The sequence below is a fragment of the Aquarana catesbeiana genome, linkage group LG06 (assembly GCF_042186555.1).
Source record: "Aquarana catesbeiana isolate 2022-GZ linkage group LG06, ASM4218655v1, whole genome shotgun sequence".
Lineage (NCBI taxonomy): Eukaryota > Metazoa > Chordata > Amphibia > Anura > Ranidae > Aquarana > Aquarana catesbeiana.
In genome coordinates this window covers 77,021,436-77,037,565 of record NC_133329.1, presented here as the reverse complement: position 1 = coordinate 77,037,565, position 16,130 = coordinate 77,021,436, and the positions used below count along the sequence as shown (strand labels likewise).

The following is a 16,130-nucleotide window of genomic DNA, read 5'->3' as shown; positions in this document are numbered from 1 at the left end:
TCAGCCACATGAATGAATGAATGAATGATTGATTGGTATAGCGCTTCAAATGCAAACTGAACCGCCTCAAGGCGCTAGATCCGTCCTGTGTTGTCCAGCTTCTTAGAAGAAGTAGGTCTTGAGTTTTTCTCTGAAGGCTTGATGGTTTTCTTCAATTCGGATGCAAGTCTGTAGAGAGTTCCATAGCCGTGGTCCTTGGATCCACGTGCCACATATGTGGTCAATGGAGGAGAGGGGATGGGAACAGCGGGACATAGGATGGGCTCAGTAGGGCAGAAGATGAGGCGGCACTAATATGCAGCACTGAAGGGCACCTGCAGGCGCCAATGATCCGCGGCACTCACAGGCGCCAATGGAAGAGAGGGGATGGGGACTGCGGGACATAGGATGGGCTCAGTAAGGCAGAAGATGAGGTGCCACTTATAGGCACTAATATGCAGCACTGAAGGGCACCTACAGGCTGCAATGATCCCTGGCACTCACAGGCGCCAACGATCTGCAGCACTCACAGGCGGCAATGATCCGAGGCACTGATGATCAGGACACTGCTGATTAGTGTCCCCTTTCACACTAGGCGGTTACCGGTGTTCTATCGAATAGTGCCCTCCGTGGAAAAGTGCCTGCACATGACGATAGGGCACTCCAGCCGATTTCCTGATCAGCTGGAGTGACGTCACCATAGCGCATGCGCATATCGTAGGAGGCTTTTTTCCCACGGGAGATACCATTTCAGAGGCACAATTGAATGCTATGCAAACAGCGGAGGGACACCGTATTTGTCATATTGTGCCTCGATGTTGCAGAGTGGGTATTCGGTGTGCTCACAGTCCGGTTTTTGCCTGTGTGTCAGGGCGGGTTTGGCGTGTTGAACGGCGGGGGGGGGGGGGGGGGGGGGGTTTGCCCGTGTCTAAGGCCGGGTTGCAACACAGACAAAACCCGCCCTGCAACAGCGAGGCACACAATCTGACATCTACGGTCTCCCTTCACTCTTTGAATCGCTTTCAATTGTGCCCGTGAAATGGTATCTCCCGTCGAAAAAAAGCCTCCTACGATGTGCGCATGTGCTATGGTGACGTCGCGTCAGCTGGTCGGGAAATCAGCTGGAGTGCCCTTCTGTACTGTGCATGCGCGGGCACTTTGATGAAACACCGGAGCTCCTCTCCTCGCGCTGTGACAGTGTGGAGGAAAGGAATGCCAAAAACCGGCCAGTGCGTTTACATCGTGATCACCTGTGATTGGACACAGCTGATCACGTGGAAAAGAGCCGCTCTTTACCCCGATCTGCGATCATCTGTGTCTGAAGGACATGTTTGTTTTCAACATTAGAAAAGTTCACTTCCGCATTAAAAGGCGAACTGACCAAAACATTCGCCGCACTTCCGCCCCGGACAAAGTCACATTGGCCGGCTGTGACCGGAGAGATCAGGTCATCGGTGTGCGCTCACAAACTCTCCCCCCATGTCCCCCTCTGTAACGTCATCCACATCACTCCATAGCACTGGAATTGAGGGCTCAGGGGGACCCCCTTCTCTGGAAAGACCTGACCCAGGGACCCTCACCTCCCTCTCCAGTCCCTGCAGGCTCTTGTAGTACCCCAGACTGACCAACTACAACCAGGACCCCAGTCCTCCCTCTATACACCGCACAGGAGGGGAAGGAACACCACCCTGCACATTCTCCCATCCCCCCCAAACACATTCTCCAGCCTTCTCACCGCCAACCCGCACAACTCACCGGTTCTCCTTCCTCACCGGAAACAGCTCTTCTTCCATGTGTTCCGCCACTTTATTATATTCCGCCCGCTCCGAGAAACGGCGCACAAGAGTTCCGGATCAACGGCGTTCCGCCCGGTCATGTGACCTCCGCTGATGAGTCACTCCATAACAACTGGAGGCAGGATGTCAGCTGTGTGTGTCATACATGGACAGTGTGTACAAGGGCTGGGTGTGTCCTACATGGACAAGTGAATGGTCTCAGTAGTTTTTTTATTTTTACTTTATTTTTTACAATTTAATTTATATATATTATTATTATTATTACTGAAAACCCAACGAGGCACAATATGACAAACACAATGTCCCTCCGCTGATTGCATAAAATTCAACTGTGCCCCTGAAATGGTATATATATATATATATATATATATATATATATATATATATATATATATATATATATAACAATTTTCTGTAAGAGGGGGGGGGGGGCTTTGGTGAGATATTAGGGGTCTAAACAGACCCTTGACATCTCCCCTTTGAGACAGAGAAAGGGACTGAGGACACAGATTCCCCCAGTCCCTTTCTCTGCAGTCTCAGCTACACTGAAGATGAATGGACAGAAAGTTCATTCATAAATTGAAGCATCAGGAGGACCCTGGGAGCCAGAGGAGAACATCGGGAGCCGGTGGAGGACACTGGGAGCCGGAGGAGGACACTGGGAGCCGGAGGAGGACACTGGGAGCCGGAGGAAGACCCTGGGAGCTGGAGGAGGACACGGAGAGCCGGAGGAGGACACTGGGAGCCGGAGGAAGACCCTGGGAGCTGGAGGAGGACACGGAGAGCCAGAGGAGGACACTGGGAGCCGGAGGAGGACACTGGGAGCTGGAGGAGGACCCTGGGAGCTGGAGGAGGACCCTGGGAGCTGGAGGAGGACACGGAGAGCCGGAGAAGGACACTGGGAGCCGGAGGAGGACACTGGGAGCCGGAGGAATACACTGGGAGCTGGAGGAGGACACGGAGAGCCGGAGGAGGACACTGGGAGCCGGAGGAGGACACTGGGAGCCGGAGGAATACACTGGGAGCTGGAGGAGGACCCTGGGAGCTGGAGGAGGACACAGAGAGCCGGAGGAGGACATGGAGAGCCAGAGGAGGACATCGGGAGACGGAGGAGGACACAGGGAGCCGGAGGAGGACACAGGGAGCCGGAGGAGGACACTGGGAGCCGGAGGAGGACACTGGGAGCCGGAGGAGGACCCTGGGAGCCGGAGGAGGACACGGAGAGCCGGAGGAGGACACTGGGAGCCGGAGGAGGACACTGGGAGCCGGAGGAGGACACAGGGAGCCGGAGGAGGACACTGGGAGCCGGAGGAGGACACTGGGAGCCGGAAGAATACACTGGGAGCTGGAGGAGGACCCTGGGAGCTGGAGGAGGACACGGAGAGCCGGAGGAGGACATGGAGAGCCAGAGGAGGACATCGGGAGACGGAGGAGGACACAGGGAGACGGAGGAGGACACAGGGAGCCGGAGGAGGACACTGGGAGCCGGAGGAGGACACTGGGAGCCAGAGGAGGACCCTGGGAGCTGGAGGAGGACACGGAGAGCCGGAGGAGGACACTGGGAGCCGGAGGAGGACACAGGGAGCCGGAGGAGGACACTGGGAGCCGGAGGAAGACCCTGGGAGCTGGAGGAAGACCCTGGGAGCTGGAGGAGGACACGGAGAGCCGGAGGAGGACACTGGGAGCCGGAGGAGGACACAGGGAGCCGGAGGAGGACACTGGGAGCCGGAGGAAGACCCTGGGAGCTGGAGGAAGACCCTGGGAGCTGGAGGAGGACACGGAGAGCCGGAGGAGGACACTGGGAGCCGGAGGAGGACACAGGGAGCCGGAGGAGGACACTGGGAGCCGGAGGAGGACACTGGGAGCCGGAGGAGGACACTGGGAGCTGAAGGAAGACCCTGGGAGCTGGAGGAGGACACGGAGAGCCGGAGGAGGACACTGGGAGCCGGAGGAGGACACTGGGAGCTGGAGGAGGACCCTGGGAGCTGGAGGAGGACACGGAGAGCCGGAGGAGGACACTGGGAGCCGGAGGAGGACACTGGGAGCCTGAGGAGGACACTGGGAGCTGGAGGAGAACCCTGGGAGCTGGAGGAGGACACGGAGAGCCGGAGGAGGACACTGGGAGCCGGAGGAGGACACTGGGAGCCGGAGGAATACACTGGGAGCTGGAGGAGGACCCTGGGAGCTGGAGGAGGACACGGAGAGCCGGAGGAGGACACGGAGAGCCAGAGGAGGACATCGGGAGACGGAGGAGGACACTGGGAGCCGGAGGAGGACACAGGGAGCCGGAGGAGGACACTGGGAGCCGGAGGAGGACAATGGGAGCTGGAGGAAGACCCTGGGAGCTGGAGGAGGACACGGAGAGCCGGAGGAGGACACAGGGAGCCGGAGGAGGACACTGGGAGCCGGAGGAGGACACTGGGAGCCGGAGGAGGACACTGGGAGCTGAAGGAAGACCCTGGGAGCTGGAGGAGGACACGGAGAGCCGGAGGAGGACACTGGGAGCCGGAGGAGGACACTGGGAGCCGGAGGAGGACCCTGGGAGCCGGAGGAGGACACGGAGAGCCGGAGGAGGACACTGGGAGCCGGAGGAGGACACTGGGAGCCGGAGGAGGACACTGGGAGCTGGAGGAGAACCCTGGGAGCTGGAGGAGGACACGGAGAGCCGGAGGAGGACACTGGGAGCCGGAGGAGGACACTGGGAGCCGGAGGAATACACTGGGAGCTGGAGGAGGACCCTGGGAGCTGGAGGAGGACACGGAGAGCTGGAGGAGGACACGGAGAGCCGGAGGAGGACACGGAGAGCCGGAGGAGGACATCGGGAGACGGAGGAGGACACAGGGAGCCGGAGGAGGACACAGGGAGCCGGAGGAGGACACAGGGAACCGGAGGAGGACACTGGGAGCCGGAGGAGGACACAGGGAGCCGGAGGAGGACCCTGGGAGCCAGAGGAGGACACCGGGAGCTGGAGGAGGACCCTGGGAGCCGGAGGAGGACCCTGGGAGCCAGAGGAGGACACTAGGAGCCAGAGGGGGGACCCTGGGAGCCGGAGGAGGACACGGAGAGCCAGGGGAGGACATGGGGGACAGTCGGGGATGATCGGGGGCAGTTACAAGCACCAATCTCCCTGTATAGCTTTCAATAAAGCAGCTGACAGCTGCGGGAGGGAGAGGAGGAGAAGCGGCTGTCAGTTGCTTTTTTGAAAGCTATATAAGGAGATTGGTGCTTGTAACTCCCCCGCACCAATCATCTGTGAGGCTGCCTGGGCCCTCCCTGCTATGCTGAGGATGCTGGGCCCGGTACAAGAGGGCCGGCTGTACTGGCCTTGTAGCGGCCCTGCTCATGGCATTTTTTTCCAACCTGTTCACAGTTCCTATACCAGAGACTTCTGGCCTATTCTGGACCATAAGGGTCTCAACAAGATCTTAGAAGTATAGAAATTCAGGATGGAGTCCATTCGGTCGGTGATTGCTTCGTTCCATCAGGGGGACTTCTTGGTGTCAGTGGATATCAACAATGCCTACATTCATGTCCTGCTTTTCTAGCATTGTCAACAGTTTCTGCAATTCATTCAGCCTGTCCCCGACCCCAAGAGTTTTTACCAAGGTGGTGGCTCCAGTTCTGGGGTTGTGGAGGACTCAGAGTATCCTCGTTATGGGATACCTGGATGAGCTGCTGCTCAGGGAGCAGTTGGCTTAGAAAATGGCATGAAATGTCCAGCAGATGGTACATGTCTTCGATGGGTTCCGTTGGGTGCTGAACCTCTGTCTCAAGTTACCATAATGAACACAGGGATCCCCTGTCCTCTACGTTCCTCATTGCTTGCTACAAAACCGAGGCTTAGCGGAGTGGGAGGAGCCATGCCTAGGGAATTAGAGATGTGCACAATGGAAACATTTGTTTTGCTTCATATTCATTCGTTAAGTTAATTTTGTTTTTTCATACTCGTTATGTTAGAATGATTTGTTTTCTGAAATTGTTTAGTATATTCGAATAATTTTTGAACAGCATATTCGTTATTTTCAAATCGATTCAAAATTCGATCTTATTCTAATTTCGGAAGATGTTCATTCTAATTTATTCTATTCTATTCTATTCTATTCTATTCTTTTATAATTATTCTATTATATTCTTTTATATTCTATTCTTTTATTTTCTATATTTAAATTTTCTATTATTCTCTGTTTCCTTCTATTCTGTTCTATTCTTTTCTATTCTATTATATTTTATAATGCAGCCTAAGTAGGAATCATCATCTTATTTCACTTTTGTACCTTTCTGTATTTATTGCAATATGTTTCCATTTTGAATTCGAATTAGTTTTTGAATTCAGATCATTTGTTTTCATTATCATTTTATTTTGGATTCGTTAAAATTCTTTACTATGGTGGTTTTAAAATTCGGATACATCCAAATCTCCAAATATTCAAAATCCAATCCGAAATTTGAATTCAGGAATACTGCTATTTTCATTCTATTTTATTCTATTCTAATCTATTCAATTGTTTCTATTCTTTTCTATTCTATTCTTTTATAGTCTTTTTTTATTGTATTGTATTCTTTTATTTTCAATTCAAATCTATTCTATTGTTTTCTTCTCTATTCTATTTGTTTTCTATTCAGTTGTATTCTATTCTATTCTTTTCTATTCTATTCTAAAGCAGCCTAAGTAGGAATCATCATCTTATTTCACTTTTATATTTTAATGTATTTATTGCAGTATGTTTCCATTTCAAATTCATTTTGGAATTCGGATAATTTGTTTCATTATCATTTATTTTGGATTCGTTTAAAATTCTTTACTATGGTGATTTTAAAATTCGGATACATCCAAATCTCAAAATAATGAAAATCCAATCCGAAATTTGAATTCAGGAATACTACTATATTCGTAGTATTTTATTCTATTCTAATCTATTCCATTTTTTTTCTATTCTTTTCTATTCCATTATTTTATAGTCTATTTTATTGTATTGTATTTTTTTATTTTCAATTCAAATCTATTCTATTTTTTTTCTTCTCTATTCTATTTTTTTCTGTTGTATTCTATTCTTTTCTATTCTATTCTTTTATAGTCTATTTTATTGTATTATATTCTTTTATTTTCAAGTCAAATCTATTCTATCTTTTTCTATTCTATTCGGTTTGTATTCTATTCTATTCTAAAGCAGACTAAGTAGGAATCGTCATCTTATTTCACTTTTATACTTTAATGTATTTATTGCAGTATGTTTCCATTTCAAATTCATTTTCAAATTCGGATAATTCGTTTCGATATAATTATATTTCAGATTCGTTGAAATTCATTACTATTGCGATTTTAGAAATTCGGATACATCTTAATCTCAGATTAATGAAAATTTTGTTTACATTAAAATCTCTAATACAATGAATTGCAAATGTCTAGTGGGAATTCCTGCCTTTTTCTGGCCAGTGTCCATTCACCTGAAGGTGGCGGCATAACCCAGGTAGTCATGAATATGAAGTCCTCTGTGTCCTGTGACGTTCTGCCTCTCTGGTCTTGGATATGAGAGACAGATGGAAGGAGGGTGGGATGGAGAGACGACAGTTGCTATCTGTGTGTAGACAGATTTGTGGTACATGCGGTACTGGCATAAAACAGACTGGAGGGAAGCTTCAAGGAAAAGCACAGCGTCCTACGTGTTTCTCTGATTTTTAGTATAATTCAAGCCTTATGTGGACTGGAAATTAATCCGTGTATCAAAAACAAGCTTCTGTCTGCGCTCTCGTGTTTTGCTGTCCGTCTTTCTACTGTTTCTCAACCCTTCACTCCAAACGAATGAGTCGCTCATTAAGTTTCAGTGTGTTGCCAGCTTATTCCTATGGGAGATGTTACAGGGGACCCCTTACCTTCTCCAGTGGCTTTGCTCCCTTGTTGGATCAGACAACAAAACTCCCATCCATGGTGGCCCTTGGTTCTGAAGCCATTTAGCCTGGGAACAATCAATGCCGATTAGGGGATGCATCAGTTGCATGTTGGAGATCTGAACTGGCAGAGGTGTCAAATCGACAGTGTCATGTGACCCAAAAGCAAAGATTTGGGGTCCATCTTTGGATAATTATGGCCTTCCTGTTATATTGTCCAGGACAGATGTCACGGGAGCCACGTACCTGATGTGAGACTGAAGTAGTGGGGAGGCCTCCCTTGCACCTCGGGTCCTTGAAGCCTCTGAAGATGGAGACAGAGACTTGGTGGACATCGAGTGGCAGGGGTGCCAGGGGTGCGAAGCACCGTGCAAGCCTTAGTCCGGGATCCGAGCCGAGGTCAAGTCCAGTTGGACAACGAAGTATAAAAGGGTTAATCAGAAGAAGAATGGTCGAGATCCAAGCCTGATGTGAGACTGAAGTAGTGGGGAGGCCTCCCTTGCACCTCGGGTCCTTGAAGTCTCTGAAGATGGAGACAGAGACTTGGTGGACATCGAGTGGCAGGGGTGCCAGGGGTGCGAAGCACCGTGCAAGCCTTAGTCTGGGATCCGAGCCGAGGTCAAGTCCAGTTGGACAATGAAGTATAAAAGGGTTAATCAGAAGAAGAATGGTCGAGATCCAAGCCGGGATCGGTTCCAATCTGGCAGCTGAGTACAAAAGGGGCAAAGAAGTAGAATGGTCAAAGTACAAGTCCGAGGTCAATGGCAAGCAGCAATCAAGAGTAGTCAAACGGGTTACCAGGTCACAACAAGTTCAGACAGATCACACACTAGCACAGGAACAAGGGGGGACTAAAGATAATCCAGCAATTTGGCAGTGTCTGAGCTGGGCTTATATAGGGAAGTTTGAGGTCACTTCCTGTGTGCCTCCTGGGCATTTTCCCGCCTTTTTGCATCACTTCCTGTGCGTGTCCTGGGGCTTTTTCCTGCCTTTTTCCATCTAGTCTTCTGCCCAGGTGTGGGTTAGCGCACTAAGGCATCTTTGGCACATGCTCAGTTGGCACAGATTTCCTCTTGCGGCAACGCGCCATTGGTGCATGCGTAGTAAGCCCTGGGCTCTTACAACAGACAACAACGAGAATTTGTTCTCCTTGTTCAGGTTCAACCTTTCTCAACCATAGTTCCATGATCCCCCTAGGGTTCCTTCAGAGGTTTCTAGAGATCGTTGAGAAGATGTAAACTGATCTACCACCTGATGGTACCTGTATACTCCTGTTCCAGGACTGATGTTGCTCTGCAATGCCGGTACTGTGGGCCCAGAGGAGTCTCTGATCTTGACTCTCAAATAAGTCACCAATGATCTATTTAGCTGTCTCTGAGGGAGCAGTTTTCCCCATCCCCCCCAAATGTAAAAGAGGCTCCTCTCCATCTGACCACAAATGAAAGGGTGGTCAATACAAGGGGCGAAAATAAGGGTCAATATCATACCGCAGGTCGAGGATGTGTATGCCAGCCAGGCAAACTACATTTTCCAAACAAGAGGGTAGTGGAAGCTTATGGAATTCTCTTGCAACAGCTTTTTTTTTTTTCATGAAATGGATAAATAGACTGAATGATTCCATTAGTGTTGTTCATCCACTAGACATGTGCACTGACAAAATTTGTTTGTTTTTGTTTCAATCATTTTTTTGCTTTTTTCGGAGATCTGAATTTCCCAATTTCTGAATTTCGAATTTCCGAATATTCGGAATTTCATATTTCCGAATCTCCGAATATTCAAAAATTCAAATTTCCAAATCTCCGAATCTCCGAAAATTCGAAATTTCTGAATCTCTGAAAATTTTAATTTCTGAATCTCCGAAAATTCCGAATCTCCGAATTTACAAAAATTCGGAAATTTGAAAATTCGAATTTTCGAATTTCCAAAATTTCCGAATTTCTGAAATTAACGAATTTGTCAAAATTTGTTAAAAAACGAATTTGGAACTAAACAAATTGCACATGTCTATCATCCACTCTCTCTTCTCATTGGCAAAGGAACTCCCACTTACAGCCTGATGTGAAATTTCATCTGGTGTGCAGAAGATGATGAACATTTATTACAGAGAAGGGTTACAGGTATATTTTTTTTTTTAGTAAAAGCAGTATAAAAATATGCTAGTGATACAGATAGATAGATAGATAATACATACATTTATAATAAATAGATAATAATAAATACATTTTTTTACACTAATTGTAATAATTTTTTCCTTTTTTTTTTAGATCTTACACCCATAGGGGTCTATTTATGAAAAAACTTGCTGTGATAAAGTCTCAGCATTCTAATATCTAATATGTTAAATATGTTTATTCCCTATGATCGCCAGCTCCCTCTAGTGGCCATAATGCAGTGTTTTCCTGATTTTAGGCATTTCAGGAAAATAATAATTATTATGGCCACTGGATGGAGCTGGAGATATCATAGGAAATGTGCATATTAGACGCAATGTAGGGATTATTCACGATGGCTGTGCGAATGCTGAGACATTCACACAGCAGATATTTTATAAATAGATCCCTATAATATTTGGTCTCCATTTGTATATACTTGTTTTACGTAAACTCTGCTGTGTGAAAGGAGAAGACAGCTCGGCAAATACAGTATACATTCTGATTGTAAAAGCTTGTTTACGTTAATCAACATCAAGTGTGGGAGCCAACCTGATTGGATGTAAATTCAATTGATCGGTATACTTCCGGCCAATCCAAAGAAGATTGTACAATCAGATTGTGGTGCGTGGCCAATGGAAGGCTGCAGGGAGGTAACCAGTACCACAAGGTGTCAAAACCTAATGCTTAAAAACCTGATTTTCGCTCAACCACCATTGAGTCACATCAGGTTTTTAAGCATTAGGTTTTAATATAATTGTTTTGCCTGTATGATGTTTTATTATTGCGGATCTTTCTATAAGTGTTCCAGTACCACAAGGTGGCAGATCATAGGCGGAGCCTCATAGTTTCTATGCTGACTTTTTGCTGGTCGGTATTTCCATAGACGTAGGCATGACACCTCTAAGGTTTCTGCTTTTGCCAGGTGATTGGTGGATTCTCAGGCTCAGGATTGGGGTGTTCTCTAGAGGTTCCGGCTACAGTTTGGGTGAGCTGTCACAAAGATTGCATGACCTGGCCTACAGTAGCTTGTATGTCAGGGCACAACACTCATAATGGGCACAACGGGTGTACAGACCCGGGAACTCAGCACAGGGATGGTGGGAGCCCCTCATAATGGACACAAAAGGTGTACAGACCTGGGAACTCAGCACAGGGATGGTGGGAACCCCTCATAATGGGCACAGCAGGTGTACAGACCCGGGAACTCATCACAGGGATGGTGGGAACCCCTCATAATGGGCACAGCAGGTGTACAGACCCAGGAACTCAGGGATGGTGGGAAACTGCCATTCTGCTCCTTGACAGCGAGGTGTGAGGTTGCTGGTTCCTTAGCTCCTGTGCTTCCAGAGACCAGGGGCTAGAGTTGCTCCTCTGCCCCCAGAGTGATGCTGGATCCTGGGGAGGACCCTGGTGGAGGCCCCCTGGATAGGCCTCAGCCTGTGGAAGATTGTGGGCCTGGCCCAAGGAAAGATGAGTCCCTGTCTGCCTTTAGACGGAGGGTTGTTGAACCGCTGAAGCGGATTGAGAAGGAAGAGGAGAAATTGGTAGCTTTGAAAACTGAATTTAAAAAGAAAAAACAGATTTGTACCAAAGTGTTCAGCAAGAAAAGACCAGCTCTGAGGCCTGAGTTGAAAGACCTGGAACAAGCTCTGCGGAAACAGAAAGAATTGGTGAGTTCTCTGAAGGAGAGTAGTGGAGCATTTAAAGAAAAATATAAGAATGAAGAAAGATTTAGCCAAATGAGAAGAGGAGCCGCTTCCTGCATGGAGGGTGAGGAGACCAGTGAGGAGATGCAGGTACAGACAGCAGAGAGTGAGAAAGTGGGCCCGGAGGATGAGCCCAGCTCTTCAACACCTCAGACATCTACTGAGCCCTCAATGATGGAGGCCTCTGTCCCCTTCACCCCCCAGCAATGTGGAACATCTGAGCAGGAGGTTGAAGGTACTGGCATGCTGGATTTTATCAATAAGCTTGAATCACCTCCAGATGTGGCTTCCCAGGATGATGAGGAGAAGATGGACACCGTTCCTAGCCCTGTGGAAGAAAGACCTGTGGAGAGACAAGGTGCAGGTACAGTGTGTGTGCAGGATGGTGTGAACTTTAATGACAGTGTGCTTGCTGAGGGTTGTAGTGCTGCAGGCAGTCAGCCCAGACCCATAGACAATACACAGCATGCAATAACATCTGCTAATAACTGTCAGCTTCAGTCTGCAGAGAGGTCCATGGACAATACAGTGACTTTGCCTGGACCAGCCACAGCGGCTGTTCCTATGAATAGTGGAGGAGATGCTGGGTGCAGTAGTGCTACAACTCTCCAGGAGTCTGCAGTGGACAGGATTGAAGCTGTGTGTTCAGAGCAGGTGGAGAGGGCGGATCCTGCCTCTGCTAATCAGAAGACTGCTATCACAGCTGATTCAGACTCTCTGCCAGCAGGTTTGAATGTGTCTAAGGACAAGACTGCAAATGCTGTTGGTGTAATGGGGCGTACACACGGTCGGACTTTTCAGCTACAAAAGTCCGACAGCCTGTCCGACAGACTTTCGACGGACTTTCGACGGACTTGCGGCGGACTTTCTAACGAACAGACTTGCCTACACAAGATCACACAAAAGTCCGTCGAATTCTTACGTGATGACGTACACCGGACTAAAATAAGGAAGTTGATAGCCAGTAGCCAATAGCTGCCCTAGCGTGGGTTTTTGTCCGTCGGACTAGCATACAGACGAGCGGATTTTTCGACCGGACTCGAGTCCGTCGGAAAGATTTGAAGCATGTTTCAAATTTAAAGTCCGTCGGATTTGAGGCTGAAAAAGTCCGTTGAAAGTCCGGAGAAGCCCACACACGATCGGATTACCAGCCAGCTTTAGTCCGTCAGCGTCCGTTGGACTTTTGTAGACGAAAAGTCCGACCGTGTGTACGCGGCATAAGAGAAACTTATGCTGGTGTTGCTGCCACAAGTTCTGGGAGGGGGGGGGCAAGCAGGAAAGGAGCATGGAAATGTTCTATCTTCCTCCCTGTATAAAAGGAGGAATGTTGTCCAGTTAAAATGGGAAGGCGGTGGAATCCCACCACATAGGAGGGCAGTGGTGGATAAAATCCTGCAGATGGGGTTTACACCCACAGATATCTTCGCCCTGATCAGTCCGGCAGGTTCCTATGAGTACGATTTGTCCTTTATCCTTCCAAAGTCTTTGGACATATTTTGGGAGAAGTATGAACACGTGTGTAGGGGCCTGACGGACTGGAAAGGGCTCATCCCCAAGCTTGTTTCACGCCAGCCACTCATTAAAATGGTGACAATTCTTGTCCGTAATGAATCTATACCGCAAGGGGATTTAACTGTATGGTTGAGGAGGTATGGAGACGTCCTGAGCCCCCTAAAAAAAGATTGTGGACGATCAGTGAATATGGACGGGGGGATGGTCTGTGCAGCTAAAATTAAAGGTCGTTGACAATGTTGTCCAGCATCTGCCATCCTCAGCTTTCCTGGGGAGGGACAGGCTGACCATCTTCTATCCAGGCCAGCCAAAGCTCTGCAATAAGTGTGGAGATAAAGGGCATCTTGCATCCTCCTGTCCAGTAATTAAGTGCTCTTTGTGTCAGGGTATAGGACATTTGGCGAAGGACTGTAATATTATCAGGTGCAATCTGTGCAATGCGGTGGGGCATCCTTATAGTCAGTGTCCTGAGGCAATGCACAACAAGCCTGAGCTCATGAGAGAGTTTGTCCGCCTGGACATGGAAGATGCTCAGAGCTCAGCAGCTGGGGTGCCTGTGAGTCCATCTGAGTCTGTGCCAATACCTAATGTGTCTTCCCAGTCTGTGGTGCCCCAGTCTGTGCCAATACCCAGTATGTCTGTGTCTTCCCAGTCTGTGCGTTTACCTAGTGTGCCCATGTCTTCTGTAGGTAAGGTATCAGTTGCCAAGAATGTGTCCAATCCTTCTGTGTCTGTGTCTTCTAAAATTGCAGAGGCAGCAAGAGGTGCTGAGGCAGGTGCGTCAGGTGTGGTGCCAGTCCCCCTCCCCCGACGCTGCAGGATTTCTATTGAGGATCGTGGGGTGCAGAGGAGTGGGGAAAATGGTGGAGAGGCTGGCCTGGTGGTAGATAAGGGAAGGGGGAGTGGGGGGGAGGGGGATAGAAGGGGAAGATAGGTGTGGGGAGGCTGTTGAGTCTGGTTTGTCTAAGGATGATATGGAGTGGTTGGAGGATAGGAGGAGGAAGGGCAAAATAAGGAAAAAAGGGGTTCAGTTACCTTAAATCCTAAAGTTTTGCCTTTGGAAAATAAGTTTAAGGTCCTGTCTGATGATGATGATGATGAGTGGGACTCGTTCAGTTCAGCATCCTCTATGGATGATGAGTACCAGGGTGCAACGAAGCACGCTGGTTCTCCAGGGAGAGGGAGTAATCAGGCTAAGAAACGGCTGCCTCAACTACCCTAATGGCAGTTCTCACTCCATTAAAAGTGGCAACCATTAATGTTTCCAGCTTAAGATCAGTAAGTGGTTGTCATATGGCCTTATTTTTGCTCAGCGAGTTTGATGCTGACATTTTGTTTTTGCAAGAGACCCATCTGAGTAGTCTGGCCGATATACATCTGGCAAAGAAGGAGTGGAGACGTGGTCCCTCATTTTGGTCTCTTGTGGCCGAGCCTTACAGCGGAGTTGCAGTCCTTTTTTCTGGTATGGTAACGTGCTGGCGGGTAATTGAGGTAGAGATAGGGAGATGCATGGTCTTAGACGTCTCTGTGAAGGGGCAGGACTTGCGCCTGATTAACATCTATGGTCCCCAGACGAAGTGGGACAGGAAATGCCTCTTTACAAAGATTAAGCCTTTTCTTTTTACGGCCCAGCAGGTTTTCTTTGGAGGTGATTTCAACACCATTACTAGGTCTAAAGACAGGAGAGGTTTCAGAGATAAGCTTGGCTATGACACCCTTTTTCCTAATGTGATAGTTAGGGAAGCAGGTCTGGTAGATGCGCACATTAAGCGCTGCCAAGACAGCACGGGGTTCACTTTTCAGCGAAGTAATAGTCAGAGTAAGATAGATAGTTTTTTTTTTTTTAAAGGGAGACTCTGCTTTTTGGGCACCTATGTGTCGGGCAGTGGAGTTTTCTGATCACTGTATTCTATCTGTGACTCTGAATGCCGCAGACATGCCACCTTGGGGGAGGGGTATCTGGAGATTGAATTCGGCCCTCCTGGAAGACGAGAGAGTAAGACAATCCTTTGAGGATTTTTTTTAAGCACAGGTAACGATCCTAGACTTTTGCAACAGCAAGTCAGAATGGTGGGAGCTTGTTAAACAGTTGACTGTTGGGCTTTTCAAGGCCATAGGAAGAAAGAAGCAGCAAGATAAGTATATCACCTACCAGGGTTTGCGGAGGAAGCTTGACCGCCTTGTTTCGAATGGAGGAGATTCTGGGGCGATCTCTGAGGTGAAGAGACATCAATATGACCGGCACGCCTCTTTTTGGTTCAGGAGAGGGATTACGGGAAATACCATTCGCCTGACCCTTACTAGAACTGTAAACAGAGCATAGCAGTTAAGACGGTCAATGGCCTGGGGGACAGTACATGCTCTCTTACGAAGTCTAGGTCAGGGATCCTGGAGGTTGTCAGGTCATACTAGCCGATCTCCTGGGAGGAAGGAACCTTGATCGGACAAGGATGTTGGGTTTTTTGGACTCTACACCAGGACTGGCAAGTAATGTTCCTTTGATGAATTTGACAGATGAAATCACTGCAGATGAGGTAATCCATGCTATTGATAAACTAGCCATCAAGAAAACGCCAGGGCCAGATGGTTTGACAGCCACATTTTATAAATGTTTTAAGACGATCATGGCTCCCTACCTTGTGGAGGTTTTTAATGGCTATTTGCAGGAGGGTTCTCTCCCTCGCCCTATATGGGGCAATCTGCAGTGATCCTTCTGTCAAAGGGTAAAGATCCTTCGATGATTGGGAATTGGCGCCCCATTAGCCTTCTTAATGTCGATAGAAAGATACTGGCAAAGATTTTCTTCTGGCGATTATCACCAGTTGCAGGCAGTTTGTTAGCCCGCCACCAGCACTGTTCGGTCCAAGGTAGAAGCACTTTCTCAGCGGTATTAGCTGTCCGGGAGGCCTTGGAGCGTTGTAGGGCTGCTGGTTGGGGTACATTTTTGCTGACGTTGGATCAGGCTAAGGCCTTTGATCGGGTTAATTATGAGTACTTGTGGCTCCTTCTTGACAAATATGGCCTGGAGGGGGGGTTTCATTGATTGGCTCAAGATTTTGTACAAAGGGGCTGAAAGCTTTCCTCTGGTTAACGGTTGG

At 48.5% G+C, this 16,130-nt stretch overlaps 1 protein-coding gene across 1 annotated transcript in view; it reads right to left on the bottom strand.

Moving 5' to 3' along the window:
- WDR24 (WD repeat domain 24) overlaps window positions 1-2,104 on the bottom strand; it is a 45,456-nt gene extending 43,352 nt beyond the window's left edge. The window contains exon 1 of the mRNA XM_073636277.1: window positions 1,735-2,104. The gene's annotated coding sequence lies outside the window, so the exon portion shown is untranslated. The remainder of the gene's footprint in view (window positions 1-1,734) is intronic.
- Between the last annotated feature and the right edge of the window lie 14,026 nt (window positions 2,105-16,130).